This window comes from Dasypus novemcinctus, chromosome 18 (assembly GCF_030445035.2).
Source record: "Dasypus novemcinctus isolate mDasNov1 chromosome 18, mDasNov1.1.hap2, whole genome shotgun sequence".
NCBI classification, from domain to species: domain Eukaryota; kingdom Metazoa; phylum Chordata; class Mammalia; order Cingulata; family Dasypodidae; genus Dasypus; species Dasypus novemcinctus.
Genome location: NC_080690.1, coordinates 21,690,773 through 21,707,976, shown reverse-complemented (window position 1 = coordinate 21,707,976; position 17,204 = coordinate 21,690,773). Strand labels below are relative to the sequence as shown.

The 17,204-nt window shown below is 46.6% G+C and overlaps 1 protein-coding gene across 2 annotated transcripts in view; it reads right to left on the bottom strand.

Moving 5' to 3' along the window:
- The window catches only part of SMPD3 (sphingomyelin phosphodiesterase 3), a 93,990-nt gene extending 79,769 nt beyond the window's left edge, over positions 1 to 14,221 (bottom strand). The window contains exon 1 of one of the 2 annotated variants that reach the window (XM_004459612.4): positions 14,036 to 14,221. The gene's annotated coding sequence lies outside the window, so the exon portion shown is untranslated. The remainder of the gene's footprint in view (positions 1 to 14,035) is intronic. The other variant, XM_058279807.2, reaches the window with a different exon arrangement.
- Positions 14,222 to 17,204: the final 2,983 nt, after the last annotated feature.

Sequence of the window (17,204 nt, the reverse complement as noted above, 5' to 3'; positions counted from 1 at the left end):
TAATGAATGTTTTAATTTGTCTGTGTTCGGTTTCTAAGCAGCTCTGCTTATCTCAGCCTGGCCCTTCTCATCTCCTTTGGTGGAGGCAGCATCTCTGCAGAGTGGTTTTAAAGGCCCTGTGTTGATTTTTCTTTGTTTGCTCTCTAGGAAGGGAGTCCTAAGTGCTTAGAGCAGGAGAGCAGCGGGTTTGCCTGACCACACGGGAGAGGCACCCAGTGTTTCCAGCAAGATTAAGGGACCATCCCCCCAGCCAGAGCGGGTATGTGTTTGGTTATGGGGGGCAGGGGGAGCAGGGCAAGGCAAAAAGTGTCATCACCACTGCCCCTGGAAGCCCCTTGGTTGAAGCCTGACCAGACCTGGTCCCAGCTGGCAGAAATGAGATCTCCTCAGACAGAGGGTCCAGGACTGAGGGTTCAGAGTAAGGGGGGTGGGATGCAGAACCTGTGCTACCTCAGGTCTCTAAGGTGTGAAATTCCCTAGGACTTATTGCAGATACATGAACTACTACATGCTTTTTTTAAGACTTGTAAATGGAATTTCAGTGAGGGCTTTTTCAGTACCTCCATTTGTTTAGTCTCTTAACCAGGTATTGCTCTAATATATTGTATATTAAAACTCTCTCTTTAGGGCAATTGCCAGCTTTAAACAGCTTGCTTGAATTTATACACTCTGATTTTTTTTAAAATTTATTAAAAATAGTTACTCCTTTGTATCCCTTTACACAGAGGTGCCAGTTCTGGGGAAGGCATTGTCATGTCCATAGACAAGAGAAAGATGGGTCCTAGGAGGGGCAGGGGGAGGTTGGCAGGAGGGCGACTGCCATGGCCCAAGAAGGCCTCCTTAGGAGACAAAGCCCTGACAGGACCTGGTCTTCTCAAGAACCTGAGAGGCAAGAGGTGGGGCTGGCCTGGCACTGGCTGATCTACTACTGCCTGACTGGGTCCTAGCTATCCACAAAGTGGCCTCAGGGACAGGCCACTGGTCAGAAAACCTACTGAAGGTGGCAGAGCAGTGTGTGCAGTGGTTAGGCTGGTGGGGCCAGCCTGGTTTCTAGAGAGGGCAGTGAAACCAAACAGAGACTCAGGAAAGCTCAACCATTTCCACCAGATTGCAAAGGCTGACACCTCACAAACACCAAGTTTCTCTGGGACTGCATCTTAGCCAATCCTTCAGGATCCCTCAGAATAGTTCAGCCAGAATCATGAAGTAGCATCACCAGGGTCCAAATAAGCAGGTGCCAAGGAGGTGTTGGGGCTGGGACAAGGCCAGGTATGGCCACAGGGGGTCAAGGTCATCACTCCAACCTCTAAGCTGCTTCAGGCCCATATGATCAAGATGGCCACTGCCAAGCTTTCAGAGCACCAGATGAAGAAACTGAGGTCCAGAGTTGCAAGTGATATGTCTGAGGTCACCAAACAGGCATTGACATATTCCAACATATTTGCTTTTCTCCTATGTGTACTGGTGTAAACTCTATGGCTCAGGGCTGGAATTAATGTCTGGACCCAATACATCTGGGCTTGTGTATATTCCCCCTGCCATATTAGTCACTCCTCTGTGCTCCCAGCACTCTTAGCGCATCCTCCATTAACTGCTTAACTTGCTGCACTGCTTCTCTGTATCTGTTCTCCTTGCTGGAGTGAGTACCAAAGGACAGGAACTCAGTGCTGCTTTTCTTTGTACATATTAGGCACACAGTGAATTTTGTGAGACATTAATGAATTTACAATCTTCTACTTTGACATACAGGTTACCAGGGCTTGGTCCTGTCAAATGTGCAATCCTTTAATGTTCAGTTAATTGAAAATTATGTTCTGAAAAGTTAACAATGAAAAATTATTTTGCTCAGCATACCACGCCTGTGGGGAATGACAGCTTGGGTCACACAGCTTCACGGTGCCCCTTGTGGCAGCATACTCTAATTGCAGGCTAAGAGTGGCAAGGGTGGGTCTTTCAAAAGAAGCATGTAAAAGATATTTTCACTGACTGTAAGCAAGAAGTTTCTGAAAAACATTAGCCTCTGCCTCTTTCACCTTTACTCTGCTGCTTCCAATACCACAACTGGGTCTACTTAGCTCTGACTTAAGGTTGATAGTATTTATAAGATTCCAATCTGCTCTACCCACTGGACTACATTGTCCCACAGGTATGAGGAAGCACCTGGAAGGGAACATCATAAGGTGGCCATGTTCATTTTTAGAATTGATTAATACCCCAAGGGCAGGGTCTGTGTCTCATTCACTTCCATATGTCATAGGGCAGGGGTTCTTAACCAGGAGTCCATGGACCCCCAAGAAGTCTGTGGAAAGATTTCAGGGGCTCCATGAACTTGAATTGAAAAAAATCAACTTATCTTTATTTTCTCTGACCTCTAACTGCAATCTAGCATTACCTTCATTTATGAATGTATGCAATAAATTTCAGTAGTATTCTTTTCATATCACATTACAGTTGTTGCATATCTCAAAAAATCACTTACGTTCATCCATACTTTGAAATTATGGTAGTTGTTAGACCAGACGCTAGTTGACTGTCATAAAACTATCTGCTGCTACATTCTGAGAAGGACTTCGTTGTTTTCACCTGACTGGCAGAGGGGTCTATGGAACAAAAAAGGCTAAGAATCCCTGCCATAGGGCTTAACATAAAGTAGGTGCCAGGTGTGTGAGTGAGCTGTGAACCTGAGTACCTACTATGTGCTGGGGGAATGATCAAAGGAACATTTAAGAATAGTTATTTCAGAGCCTTGGGAGCTTAGAACCATCAGGTAAAAGGGATGTGGTTAGAGCTGTTCTGAAAGTACAACCCTACTTTCTGATACTCAACCATTCAAAACATCTGTCCTTTATTATTATATTATTATCATTATTATTCTGATTTCTTAATTTAATTTTACTCTCAGAAGTTGCCATTCAACCCTGTTGCATTCAGTGTGCTGACGCATGTTAATCATTACTGAGGTCAATGGCCAGATGAACCTAAACATTTCACAGCCAAGTATTGGTCATTTCTCATTAGTGATATATTTATAATCACTAGGGAATTGTCTCCTGACAACTTGTCCAAATCTATATGACCTTACCCACCCATGTATTTATCCTTCCAGAACCGTGGAGGGCATTTAGAATCCTAGGATGACTTTCCAAAGAAAACACAGTGAGGTTCCATAATCTCTTTCATCTGCTATCACCTTGCACATCAAAACTCCTCTTTTACTCATCAAGGGACTTCCCCTTCACATAACTGTGAAAGTTACCTCCCCCCACTGCCTCACCTCCTCCACAGAACTGCAGAGGCATCTTGGAAGAATTGTCATATCCCCACCCCTCTCCCTCCCTGTCTTTGTTTTCCATTGTTACTAGAAGCATAGCTATGGACAGAAATCTGGTGGTCAACAGCAGCTGCAGCCATTTTTAAAAAATAGATTTTCCTTTTAACCAGCCTGAGGAGAATGGGGTTTAGTTTCCAGCCTCTGCAGGGTGCGGAGAAATAAGCAGAACGAATTTAAGATGGCAAATCCAGAAAAATCTCCTTTTGTGAAACAAGCTCTCTGCATGGGATCGGGGGTGGGGAGCATTGGCTAACAGGTGCTGTGGGATTGTGGGATTTGCATTGACCTGACTCAGGCACTCACAGGAGCCACCTGGAGTCAGCTGCTCAGGGGTGTCACTGGGGAATCACGGACCAAAGGATAACATTAACAGCCTCCCAAAGCAGAAAGAAAAGTCCTCAGCCCAGGGAGCAAAATTTCCACCTCTTCCCTCACATAAAAGAGCTCTCCTAAGCTTTTTGCATGGGTTTGGGGACCACAGCTGTGCTTGGCATCTGTGCTTCCTGGCAGTCCATGCTGTCTGCCACTTGACATAGGTAACTCTCCTTGTAGTAGGCTTCCGCCCCTCTCCTGCTTTTGTAGGGACCAAGTAAGAGCAATGGCCAGGTGAATGCTTTGAGAAGTGAAGAGCCCTGGTAGGAATGCTGTGCTGTGCTGCTTTCTAGCCATGCTGTCCACAAGCATGCATGGTAAGCATGTTCCACACTGCCAAAATGCCTGCATTCAGTGAGATGCCCCAAACAGCTGGTTTCAGATTTCATATTTCCTTTCTTTACTTATAACTTTTTTGGCTCTCTAAGATTTGTTAACCTGACATTCAAGGCTTCTCAAACATCTGTTATTTCTTACAGAAACCCTTTTCTTCATGTCAGTGCCCCCAGAACACATCATTGGCATTGTCATCCTGTTCATTTGATTACAGCTTTTCCTTACCTTACCTTCCCACTTCACTCACCCCTTAGAGCCTCTGCACATTGTACCCCCCCCGAAGACCAAGCAAAAGCTGGCCCAAAAATCATTTTCCCCTCCTTCATAATAAGTTATTGGGCTCCTGCTGGCCTTCAACTAGGAAGCAGTGGTCACAGTGGTTAAGAGCAGGCTCTGCAGTCAGGTTGTCTGGTTGGAGTCCTGGTTCCACCCTTTACTATCTGTGTGACTTTGGGCAAGTTACTTAAAGTTTTTGAATATTGCTTTTGTCAGCTGTAAAATAGGCACAATAATAGTAGTTTTTTAAATTGTAGAAAGTGCCGAGCATAATGCCTTATCAGAGTTAGCTCTCAATAAAGGAGGGTTAATATCATTACTAGGCATTTTTTAATATGTTCTCATATAATGGCCATGGCAGCCAAAGAAAAGTAGGTTTTATTCCTCCAGACAGGAAAAAATGAGACAAGAAATCTTAAAGCACTTGCCCAAGGACACACAGTGGTGAAGTTGATATTCAGACTCAGGTCTTTTTGTTTGGGATTTATAGCTTTCCCACTGACAAAGCCAACCTGCCTTAATCTGGCCAATTTTGGTTACTTCAGCCTTGTTCCATAGTTCATTCTGAATGGGGGCATCTATCTTCTCTCCAGCCAGCTGTGGGATCCTCCCGGACAAGGATTCTCAAAATGATGCCTCCCCAGCTTTGTACCATTCAGCATTTGTTGAGTAAACAGAAGAGTGAATAAGTGGGAAAAAGGCATTTCAATACCAGATTCTATCCCAAAAGAACTTAGTTCCCTGGAAGCCAGGGGCCTCTCAGGCCCTACCTCTGAGGTAGGAATAGGGGTGGGCCTGCCTCTAGGCTCTTCCTCACTTCAAACCACCCCCCATACTTTGACCAAAGAAATCTGACCTAATTGTTCCCTGCTAAAACACTTCCAGGGATCCCCACACTCCCGGTAGACTAATCTGAGTGTTTTCTCTAGAGACGGACATGCTCTGTTAACTTAAGTCTTCACTAAGTTTAACACATACTTCTTCAGTCTGGAAACCAGACAGAGGAAGGGATAATCAAGGGCAGCAATAAGGTGCTCTCTCAGAGCTATACAGTGAATGGGCCCATGGCCTGCCCTGGAAAACAGGTGACGTGGCTTGTCTGAAGATATGATTTCCAGATTTACCTATCTTTTTTTTTTTTTTTTTTTTGAGGTACTGGGGTCTGGAGGTTGAATCCAGGACCTAGTATGTGGGAAGTCGGTGCTCAACCACTGAGCCACATCAGCCTCCCTGAGTTGTTTTTTGTTTTGTTTTGCTTGTTGCTCATTTTTGTTTTTTTGGGAGGCACCGGGAACTGAACTGAACCTGGAACCTCCCATGTGGGAGATGGGAATTCAACTTCTTGAGCCACATCTGCTCTCCCCTTTCTTTTTAAAGCAAAGATGCATGTAAAGTGCTCTAACACATCAGAACTTCAGACTGAATATTATAGAAAGCAATGCCCATTTTGCTCCTCACCTCATCATCCCAGGGAAAGAAACTCATTTGTGTTACTGGGACAAAGGAGAATACAAAAGATTGTGTAGAGTGTGCTCAAAGCTACTGAGACCCTACATATTGGTGTGGGCAAACTTGATCAGATGAAACTGTCCTTTCAACTCCCTGAGTTCACAAAGTAAGGATGGGGAGTAAGTGGAATTGTAGAAAAAGATTCTGAGAAATCTGGTAAAAAAAAACAAAACCCAAAACCCCAAACCCCAAACACTGACATTCCATTTAGTCATAGTGCCTTCTATGGACCAGCTATTTCATTTGCATAATTTAATCCTCACCCTCAACCTGCAAGGGAGATGGTACTATCTCCATTTTACAGAAGAGAAAACTGAGATTAAGTATCTTGATCAAGGGCAATGGGTGGCAGAGCTGGTTTTGACCTTTGAGTATGTCTTCCAGAGCACATAGGCTCTCATTTTCCCAAGGAATCCCAGAGTTCACAAGACGCAGACCTCTTGGGTCATCTGGTACAACATCCTCTAATCATCCTCTTCCTCAACTCATTAGCAGAGGTCAAGAGCTGAGCATAATACATTTAGCTAATTTGTTTATTCATTGTATCCTTATGTAAATACTTAAAATCTTTCCTCAGCATCATTATCTGTCAGAAAATAGGGGTCACATCAAGGTAACACATGAGCTTATATCTAGCAAGTGTTTTCAATCATGTTTTAAATAGTAATAAACCTTCTGCTTGGTTTATCTGAAAATTCTCTGCTTGTTCTCCTTCCTGTTGGCCCTGTCTTGTAAGATTTTATAAGCCTCCTCTGATATTAACAACAATAGTTAATATTAAGAGAATACTCACTATGTACCAGTCACTGTTCTAAGTGATCTAACCCCATAGTTGTAGGAAGTAGGCTCTACTATGATCCTCATTTTACAAGTGAGGAAACAGAAGCACAGAGAGATTGATCAACTTGCCCAAGGTCATACAGCCCAAATGGCAGAGCCAGGATTCAATCCCAGACTGTCTGATTACAGAACCTACTTTGCTAAATCCCTTGGTTTGTAAAGAAAATTTCCTCCTAAATGCTCTTAAATGCTCTAAAACAGCACTACCCAATAGAAATATAATATGAACCACAAATGCAAGCCACATATTTAGTCATAAATTTTCTAGTAGCCAGATTAAAAAAGTCAAAATAGGGAGCGGATGTGGCTCATGCAGTTGAGCTCCCATCTCCCACATGGAAGGTCCCAGGTTTGGTTTCCAGTGCCTCTTGAAAAAACCAAAACAAGCAACAAGCAAAACAAATGAAAAAGTAACTCAGGGGGAAGCAGATGTGTCTCAAGCGATTGGGCTCCCATCTACCATATGGAAGGCCCTGGGTTCAATTCCTGGGGCCTCCTGCTAAAGGCAAGCTGGCTTGTGCCGTGGAGGGCTGGTGGTCCATGCCACAGAGAGCTGGCAAAGCAAGATGATGCAACAAAGGGAGAAAAGCAGACACAGAAAAACACGCAGCTGATGGACACAGAGAACAGACAGTGAGCACAAGCAAGGGTGGGGGGGAGAAACAAAAAATATATATAAATAAATAAAAATAAATCTTAAAAAACAACAACTAATTAAGGGAAGCTGATGTGGCTCAGTGCTTGAGTGCTGGCTTCCCACATACAAAGTTCTGGGTTCAATCCCCAGTACCTAAAAAAAAAAAGTCAAAAGAAATGGGTGAAATTAATTTATTTAACCTAGTATATATAAAATATTGTCATTTAAACCTATAATCAATATAAATATCATTAACGAAGTTTTTAGATCCTTTTTTCATACTAATATTTCAAAATTTAGTGGATTTTTTATGATTACAGCACATCTGAAAACACACTAGCCACATTTCAAGTGCTCAGTAGCCATTTGGGGCTAGTGGCCATCATATTGGACAGCACAGATATAGGATATTCTACTTTTTCTGTTTCATCTATGATTTATTTCTAATTTCAATTTCAGATTTATCTTTTGCATTAGGATCAGATCACAGGCTATGTTAATAGATATGTGTTCTTTGGATAATTTACTGAACAGAGAGGCATTTAGGGCAGTGGTCATAAGCTTTAGGACATAAAACCTGGATTCTTATCCCCATCTCTACCACTAACTGTGCTGTGCCCAGAGGCATCCCCTGAACTTTCCTCAGCTTTTTTCTCCATGTTAAAAAAGAGATGATAGTTTATGATTGCTAAGGTTCTTTCCGTTTCTAAAGATTGTTAAGGTTCTTTCCATTTCTAAAAGACTCTCTGCTTACAGCACACACTTTTCTCAGGGGTTCTGCATTTGTTTCCTCTTTCCAGGCAATATTTCCATATGGCAGTGGTTTTTCCCTGTGCCCAGTTCTGTGCCTGGAACTGTGCAAGCACAGGAAATGTTTGCTGAATGAATGAAAGACCAATCCTCCTTTGAGGGAGCTCTGGGCTTCCCAGTTTTTCCAGAGTAACTATAGCAGTCTCAGCAATTAATTACACTTTTGTTTCCTTTCTCATATTGGCCTAAAATTTTGACTATTGAAGCTTTCCAAAGGGTTATTGACAAGATTAAAAACCATTTTCTGATCCTATTAGCAAAGGAGATGATGCCCAGCCATAGGCATGGCTGCCTAGAGACCCCACAAATGGTCTCCTTCTTATTACATACTGTTCTGATGTTGAGGAGAGTTAATTAATGACTCTAAATAAGAAAACAATCAAATCTGTCTGCAGTCATATGAGTCAGAGCAGATTCAGATGGGTCCTTGGCCTCCAAGTGATCTCAGAAACAGCAACAGCAGGTTTTGCTCCCTGCCTCAGAGCTCTGCAAAGTCTCAATCTGAAGGGGAAGAAATCACTCAAAATGGAGTGGAGACCCAGCTTGGTATGAGGTGTTTTCTTAAAAGGTCAGGCCCCCTATCTGGGTGTTGTGCAGACTGAGTCCCAGGGAGTAAAGAAAAAGCACATGTCTATTTCTGTCTACCCCCTTCAGACATGCAAACTTAAAGCTACTGAAAGGGAAACTTCCAGGCACAGGCCACAGTGTGTGTGTCAAAACCAGGGTAGTTGACACCTAGGAGAGCCAGAGGACATGTGGCCTGAAGTCCACCAAGCCCCAAACCTGCCTACTTTCAAGGTTCTGCAGCCTCATATGAAGGCAAAAGTATGGGCCATGATGACATGACATGTGAAACTTCCTTGATACTGGTGACACAAGGGCAGGAACGGGTTGCTTCCCTGAGACTGGTTGAGTCCAGAACAATGGAAACTATTATTTTTGTGTTAGAGGCTTTACTCTGAAAATCTGAGAGTTAGAATAGATGGAAAGAATCCCTTACAATATTCAAGGGTCCTCAGATTTGGAACAGAATGCTGGTAAATAAAGATAAGCCCTCTTCCTTTGGCTTTATATGCACTCCTCATGGCTTTTTTCATCTCCTCCTGCAGTTTATTATATCAAAACACATTTCATTGTCATCCAGAGCTGGCTTCCTACGAAATTGTTCTACTCTGGAAAGAAAACCCTGGCCCTCTGGTCATGAGAGTTATCACACTTGCTTATCCTCTCCTTTGGGAACCAAGTTCAGGTAAGGAGCCTTTTGAATATGGCATAGTTTTGTTTTTATTTTGAGTGTTAGGAGATACCGTGGATTGAACTTGGGACCTTGTGCATGCAAAGCAGGTATTCAACAGCTGAATTACACCCACTCCACCTCCGTGATTTATTTTTTAATCCTAGTTGGTTCCCAATCTGATTCTAAAATTCACTTAGGGCCACATACAGAACAATCCAATAATTTAATTTTTAAAAATATTTCTATAGTGTTTAGTATGTGTCAGGAAATGTTTTAAGCACTTTAAAAATATTTACTCCTTTAACCTGCTCAACAATCTGTGAGGTAAACACTATTATTATCATCACCATTTATCAAAGTGGTTAAGGAACTTACTCAAGGAAAAACCAATACTTTAATTTTGCTTCTATGATAGTAGTGAGAAGAAAATGATGGTAAGGTGGAGACTCTGGAGTTTAAGAGACCCAGTTTGGAATCTTAGTTCTGCCCTTCTGAGCTGTGTGGCCCTAGGCAATCCCCTTTCCTCCAAAAGCTTTATTTTCTCATCTGGAAAGTGAGAATAACCACAACTCATACCTCATAGAACTGTGAGGATTAAATGCATTCTTATATTTGAAGAGCCTGACTCAAAATGTTTCCTCTCATTAGCTTGTAATTCTTTAAATAGGGATTGCTGATGGGTTCATTCGAAGTGATTCAGTAAGAGCCTCTACAGCTCTGTTTCCTCCTATTCCATTCTGTATTTAGCTTTGGGGAAATCCTTGCAGAGGCTATGGTTCTCAGCGTTTGTGTTTGCTCCATGTCTTAAAATCCTCCTTTCCCGCTAAACGGGCTAAAACCAGTGCTCCAGAACCTTGGATAGCTCCACTCCTCAGCTATTCCCACCGTGGCCTGGGTAAAAAGGGAGGGACTTGGGGAATTTTCCAGAAAGGCTGCATTAGTGCAGGGATTTAGCAATTACTGGAGCTCTTCCAGCTTGCATGCTGCCACTCACATGCATGCTCAGATTCTGCAACTTGACCAGTCCTCCCAGAAATTTCTGAGGCGCTTCTCTTTTTTCTCAGAAAGCTGCAACTCCTTCTATAACATTTACTGAATCTGAGAGCCCTTTCTCTCCTATGAACTCCAAGGATTTTTTGAGCCCAAGAAGAACAGAAACACCACCCACATCTTCCTGTATCTGCTGGTATTTAATTTGTTTAGTTTCGGTACAAGGATTAAGCATTCTTGATTAACCTCAAGTGAAAGTAATGATGTATGAGCATGAGGAATGGTTTTGTGAGACAAAGAGTCAGATATGAATTAAAAGAAACATAAAACAATGCTATTGTCTGTTATTGATGTTAAGCATCATTCTCCAATCAGGATAAGCAGGTGGTTCAATTTATGAGGTAATTTAGCTTTTCACTTTCCAATGCAGAACACAACACACCATATGCAATCACCTTCTGAACAGGCAAGGAAGAGATTAAGTCCTATTTTTACTTTATGATACTGAGTCACATAGTTCAATGCAAATCACATGGATGCCAAAGTAAGAACAAAACCAGGTATTTAAATACCTCCTTTCCTTTGAGGAGTTCTAACAATTTTGTAACTGCATGAAATTCCTTCAGAGCAACTCCAGAAGAGAAACATGTCATCAGGTAGGCATTTAGGACTAAGCATGTCTCATCCACCATCCCTACTCCCGTCATTAAGCCTGAAAGAGCCAGTGCTCACCAGTTCTTTGCATTTAGTAACAGATGCCTGCATTTTCTGGGCCACATTGTTGTTTAGGAAAAGAAGTCTTGTCTTTGAAGAACATGTTACTGACTAATTTAATAATGAGGCAGAGAGAAGGATAAGAGTGGAACAGGAAAAAGAAGGGAAGGGAAAAGTAGAGGGAGAGATAGGAAAGCTGCCGAAACCTTGCCAAGCTTGATAAATATTTTCCATGCATTTTCCTCATAAAGGGATTTGCTGCCACCCACACTGGATGGAACTTGAACAAAGGCCTTCGGGTCCTCTTCAAATGTTCCTTTTGGAGCAAGGACAGGGGCAGTTCTGCTGCTTAAGCTAGCTTGAAGTAAATACATACAAAATCATCAAGCCAGATTTTCTCAGGAAGCCCCCACTTTAGAGGCCAATAGAAAGATTTGTAGTTTTTACTTAACAATGCTCACACCCACCCTGAGCCTCCACACCATAGGGGAGCTGGTTGCCAAATTGCAGCTTGGTTTAACTTCCATCCAGCAGAGGCCGCTGTGGATACTAGCAGTGGACACTTGGGACTGGATCTGGCAGGGCTAGGGATGATGGTGACTCCACTCTGTGGCTTCTGTTCATCCTGTTGTTCCACTGACCAAGTCTAGCCCCTCATTCCACAGGCAGGCGGTCCACTGTGAGGATTATCCCAAAGTCATGCAGCACGTTTGTTTCAAAAGTGTTGTGAATTCGGGTCACTTGCTGGAAGTGAGCAGGTCTGGGAAGACTGTGCTCATCCTCCAGGGTTGCCAGCCAGTAGTATGTCTCTGTGCCCTCTCTGTGAGTGTGCCTTGTACTGAGATGTCACCTGTCATTGGCCAGCAACCTCAGCCCTGTGGTCCTTCCAGATATGGAGGCCGAAGTGACAAAAGTTGCCTTGCCACAAAACCTTGCACCTACATTATAAGGGACCCTGCTCATGAGCCCCTGATGGTGATGGTGAAACCCTGGTCCTCAGGGCAGCCCATTACAGTAAGATAAGTTTTATGAGGGAGAAGGACAGGGCACTGTTCATAATGTTGGAGTCAGACCCAAGGCCCCAGCAGAGCTGGAGAAAGCTCCACATGCTTTTGAGGCCCCACTTGCCTGGGTGTGGCCAGAATCTGCCTCCCCCTGAGGGAATCCACACAGACCCTAGATCATTAATGTGGCTTGAGAGGTAAAGGGGTGACTACCCTGCTTCCCCAACACCCAATCCCAGCAGAACATGGGGTTCCTCTTCCCAGACACACGCAGCCAGCTGCACAAACTCACCGTTACACACATGTACACTGGGGCACACACTGGCACATTCTTCCAGTCACACACTTTCACACTCACACCCACATCAGCACACAGGCAAACGCTCACATTGGGATACACACTTCAGCTCCAGAACCAAATTTGACCTAATATAGCTGATGGGATGGGGGGGGGGGGGGGGCGGGGGCCCAGTCTCTTATGCTTCCCAGCAGGGGAGACCTCGCACGGCCCAGTCCTCGCGGTCGCAGGTCCTGAACGCCCCCCAGAAGGGGCCCTGGCCACCCTCGCGCGCTAGGTGCGTGCTGGGGACTGGGGACTGCCCGGCTGGGGTGGGGGTGGGGGTCAGGGAAGGAGGAGGCTGCGGGGTTTAGTGCCCGGCCGGGCGCAGCCGCCTTCTCCCTCGGGATTTTCCATCCGGGCTCGCGCGGGCCCGCCAAGAGCGAGCGCGCTTTGTCTCTTCGCCGGCTCACGGCACGTTTTCGTGGAAGATCCCCGCGCCGCGCCCCAAGGCCCCCCCCCTTCGGCCGCGCCCCTCGCCCAGCCCGCGGCGCAGGCCCGCCAGGCCCCGCCAGTGCTGCGGCGGCCGCTTTGTCCTCGGGAGGATGCCAAAGCTGAGCGCGAAAGCTCCGCGCGCCGGAGCGATCGCCGCAGACCATGCGCGCAGGGCGCGGGGCTCAGCAGCCGGATTTGAGGCGCGCCCCACGCCCGGCGGAGCAGCTCCCGAAGATCCGCGGGTGCTAGGGACGTATGCCCGGAGCTTCGGGGGTACTTAAGGGGAATCCCCACGAGCCCATCCCGGGCTTGCCTCTGGCAGTCGTGCGGAAACCCGGTGCCCGCATCGGAGTGGGGAGGATCGACTCGTCTGATGACCCCGGGGCCTAGATCCCAGGTGGAGCGGGAGGTCGGGAGGGGTCCCGCGGCCCCTCGCTCCGCACCCCCTCACACCCAGGCCCCTTGGACCGAGCGCGGAGGAACCATGGCATCTATCAGCGCTTCCCTTTACGCGAGCCTCCGAGCAGAGAGAGGAGGGGTCTCCCGCCTTCGCCCCTCACACCCCAATCCCCTTTTCCTCCTCAAAAACCTGGGCGGGTCCAAGTGTGGAGGGAAGAAGAGTCTCCCGTCTCCGTCCACATCCCCAATGCCTCTCCCTCTTTACAATGATCTCAGGCTGTGGGAGGAGGGGGAGCGTGGGGAAGGGTCTGCTGCCGTCCCAAACAGCCCTTCCCCGATACCCTGAGGAGGGCCCGAGAGGAGGGGGAGGACCCCCTCGGTCTCATCCATCACACCCATCCCCTTCCAACCCCAGGTAGCCGAGGCGTTTTGAGGAAGGGTCCCCGGCCTCCGACCGTCTCATCCCAGAACACCCCCTCCCCACCTCGATCATCCAAGCAGCCTCGCCCGACTTCAGGCACCGGCAGAGGGAGGCCCCCAGCTCTCCACGCTCTTCCAGGAGAGACGGAGGGGCTTCCTCCAGCCCTCGCCCCTCGCACTCAAGAACGCCTTCCGCCATAAAACAAAAACGACCCCAAGCTGCTCCCGACCTCAGGCGCCGGGCCATGGGGAGGCCCGCAGTCAGTCAGCGGCTCTCCGGGACGGAGGGTCTTGAGAGAGGTGAGAGGTCCCAGCAACTTCCCGGACCCCCTCACGCCTCAGTTGATCCCCTCCCCAGTAAAACAAAAGCGAATCCTGCAACACCGACCTCAGACGGCGGGCGGGAGAGCGGTCGGCGCCCGGCCGCGCGCCCAGCTCCTCCGGGCTCCTCACGGCAGCGTCTACCCCGCGGCGGCTTTCACGGCGGCGGCGGCCGCGGCTCTCTGGTCCCGAGGCTCCCTCAGACTCAGCACCTGGAGCGGCGAACAGCTCCGCGCCTCATTCCACTGGCTCCACCTCCTCCGCGCCGCCGTAGCCAATGGCGACTAGGGTCCCGCCCAGGAGGCCGCCCATTGGAGAGCGCCGTCCGCTCTCCCCCGGGCCCCGCCCTCTGGTTCCTCGGTCTCTCGATCAAGACCACAACCCCCAGAGACCTCCGATGCTTTCGCACGGCCTTCTGGAATTTGTAGTTCTTTAAGAACGTGGAGTGGGTTCATGTCGCAGACAGGTGAGCAGAGATGGACTGTATTTCCCAGGGTGCAATTGCAGAAGCGGAGGCGCGGAGAAGAGCGGGAGGGCTGTTTCCATAGCAAAGGCGGCCTGTGGGGGATTGCCGGCGAGGAAATGGGGCAGGCCGCGGGACCCTCGAAGAATCGTGCGTGACCTCGGGCAGCCTCTTGGCAGGCCGTTTCGATTCTTTGCCCCACCTCGGGACTCTGAGCCTCAGTTTTACTATCTTGGAGGAGAGGCTAGGGACCGACTACTAGTTCACACCCGCGGTGAGGGGGCTAACCCAAGGCGTCTTCTGCCCTGCAAAGATGAGGGAGGACGCAGGACACCTTCCCACCACATCGGGAACTATATCCCTTTTGTTTTGCTGTCGTCATAGAGGAGAGGTTTACTTTTGGTCACATCCTTTCTGCCACCATGGCCTTCCAATCCCAGCATCCCATCTCTTGTTCTGGCCTCCTTCCCTCTACCTCCCACGCTCCCCCACCCCCTGTCCCCGACACCGCATTGTCCCCAGCGTAGCCAGAGGGGCTTCCCCTGCTTAAACTCTCCACGGGCTTCCCACTGACCTCAGAATTAAGCCCGTACCGCTCAGCATGGCTCGAGAAGCCCTGCAAGATTTGAACTCCGCTTTCTTCTTGCAAACTCCACTTGAACTTCTTTGGAAGCTGGTAGCACCCGTTTCCGCACACTCTTTTGGACTTCTCCACCTTCCATTCAGCCAACTCCTTAGCACCCTTCAGGCCCCAGCCTAGACGCTGCCTTCTCCGTGAAGCTCTGTTAGGTGCGCCACCTTTGTTTGAGTAGCACCCTCTACTTCACCTATTCTAATTAGATGTTTTTGTATCCATCTTAACCATTAGATTATAAGATCCACAGGCCAGGGCCCATATCTATATTATTCATACAGTCCAGTGCCTAGCAGAGTGTCTGACATAGTAGATACTCAATAGATACTGTTGAATTAAAAATGAATTGATTTTTAATTAAACTTAGCTCACATATACCTCCAAAATCCTGATTTCCTAGGTTGGACATTTCCCAGTGCTGGAAGTGTTCAGCTAGTGGGATGCTGGCCCCTTGAAGAAATGTTTAAAGATCATTCGTACAGTGGATTGTGATTTCGCCTGAATGCTTTGAAGCCCCTTCTAATCCTTTGATGCTAGGATTGATAGATTCATGCCTATTATTCCTTGTAAATCCTGTCAGTTCTCCTCTAAATGTCATCAGTTCTTCACATTCCTCTATTTCTAGCTGTTGGCCCTGCTCCTTTCTGTGCCTAAATGCTCTACCTCCCACTCTCTTTATGGGAAAGATTTCCTCCTGCCCCTGTAAGTTAAGAAGTAGAGACTGTCTGAGGTCCCTGACCTTCTTTCAACCCTCTCCTCAGCATCATAGGGCCATGATAGTGATGTCCTACCTTAGTAGGTGGCATTTTTCCTGAATTTTACCCTCTCAGGGCCCTGATGTTGTCCAGATGGTCCAATTAATCCCACACATGCTTCATATGTCACCCTTTCCAGATATTTTGGGTGTATTTAAGCTAAGGCATGCTGGGGAGAATGCCTTAATATGTGGAAATAATTAACTAGTGGCTAAAGAGAAAAAAATAAAGAGACTATTACCCTGAACCTAATTCAAACCAAAAAGGCAGAATTTATTAGAAAAGAGGAGGCTATGGGTACCTGAGAGAAAGCAATCCTGTCAACCTTCAGTTGGTGACAGCCAGAGAGGGAAGGATAGGCTGGAGGAATGAGAAAAATAGATGGCATTTGGGGAGTAACTAACAGGACTTCTGAGAGGCATGGCAGAGGAGTTTTGATCTTGGCTAAACCATGAGGGAGGCAATTGTTGCTGTGTGAGCACATGGGGCCTCTTTACTGAAGATGAGAAAACTATAAAGAGGCTGGGAAAGATGGGATGTGTACTGAAGCAGAGTTCTTAAGTCTATGGATGCAGTGAGAGCAGAAGCTATTGGAAAGGCAAGTGAGGGGAGGACCATGGCACAGGGCAGGCCTTGGCATAGGACTACCAAAGAAGACTATCTGGAGCCAGAGTTGAAATTCTTTGGAAGTCAGTTGAGCCATTCAGGAGTAGTGCTAGGTTCCAGGAAATTGTTACAAATTGGAAAAGGTCAGGATTCTGTGTTTCTCCCAAAAAGCAGGGTCTAAAATAGAATCTACCCAGCCAGGTAGAGTCAGGAAACCTGGCTTCTAATTCTGCTGTGCCTCTGATTAGATGTGTGACCCTGGACTAGACCTGTCATTTCAGTTGTAAAATGCTGTTTGTTGGTATTAGGGAGCAGCTAGTAAGGGTGAAGAGGGAGAAATTCAAACCCATTTGCTAACTATGTGACCTTGCACAAGCTACCTTCTTGGACCAGCAGTTTGCTTATTTGCTAATGTTGTAAGGGATAAATGAGATGCCTTATGTAAAGCACTCCACACATATTAAGCAATTAATAAAAGTTAGTATGTTTCTACACTTTCCATCTTGGGTTGCCAGAAATTGCTTTATTTGTGAATAAGATGGTGGGAGGTGATGTCTTGGATAACCAGGGTTCCAATCTCCATTTCCTCTCTTATTGGTTGTGTAACTTTGGCCAGGTTATTATATCTTTAATCTTTCTGGGTCACATCTGTGAAATGGAAATGCTGTATTCTTCAGAGTTTTGAGGATTAAATGAGATGAAGTACCTGATTCATATGAGAAAAGGCTGAATATATTTGTTTTGTCATTTCTTAGGGGTGGCCTTAGGTCAGAGAGCC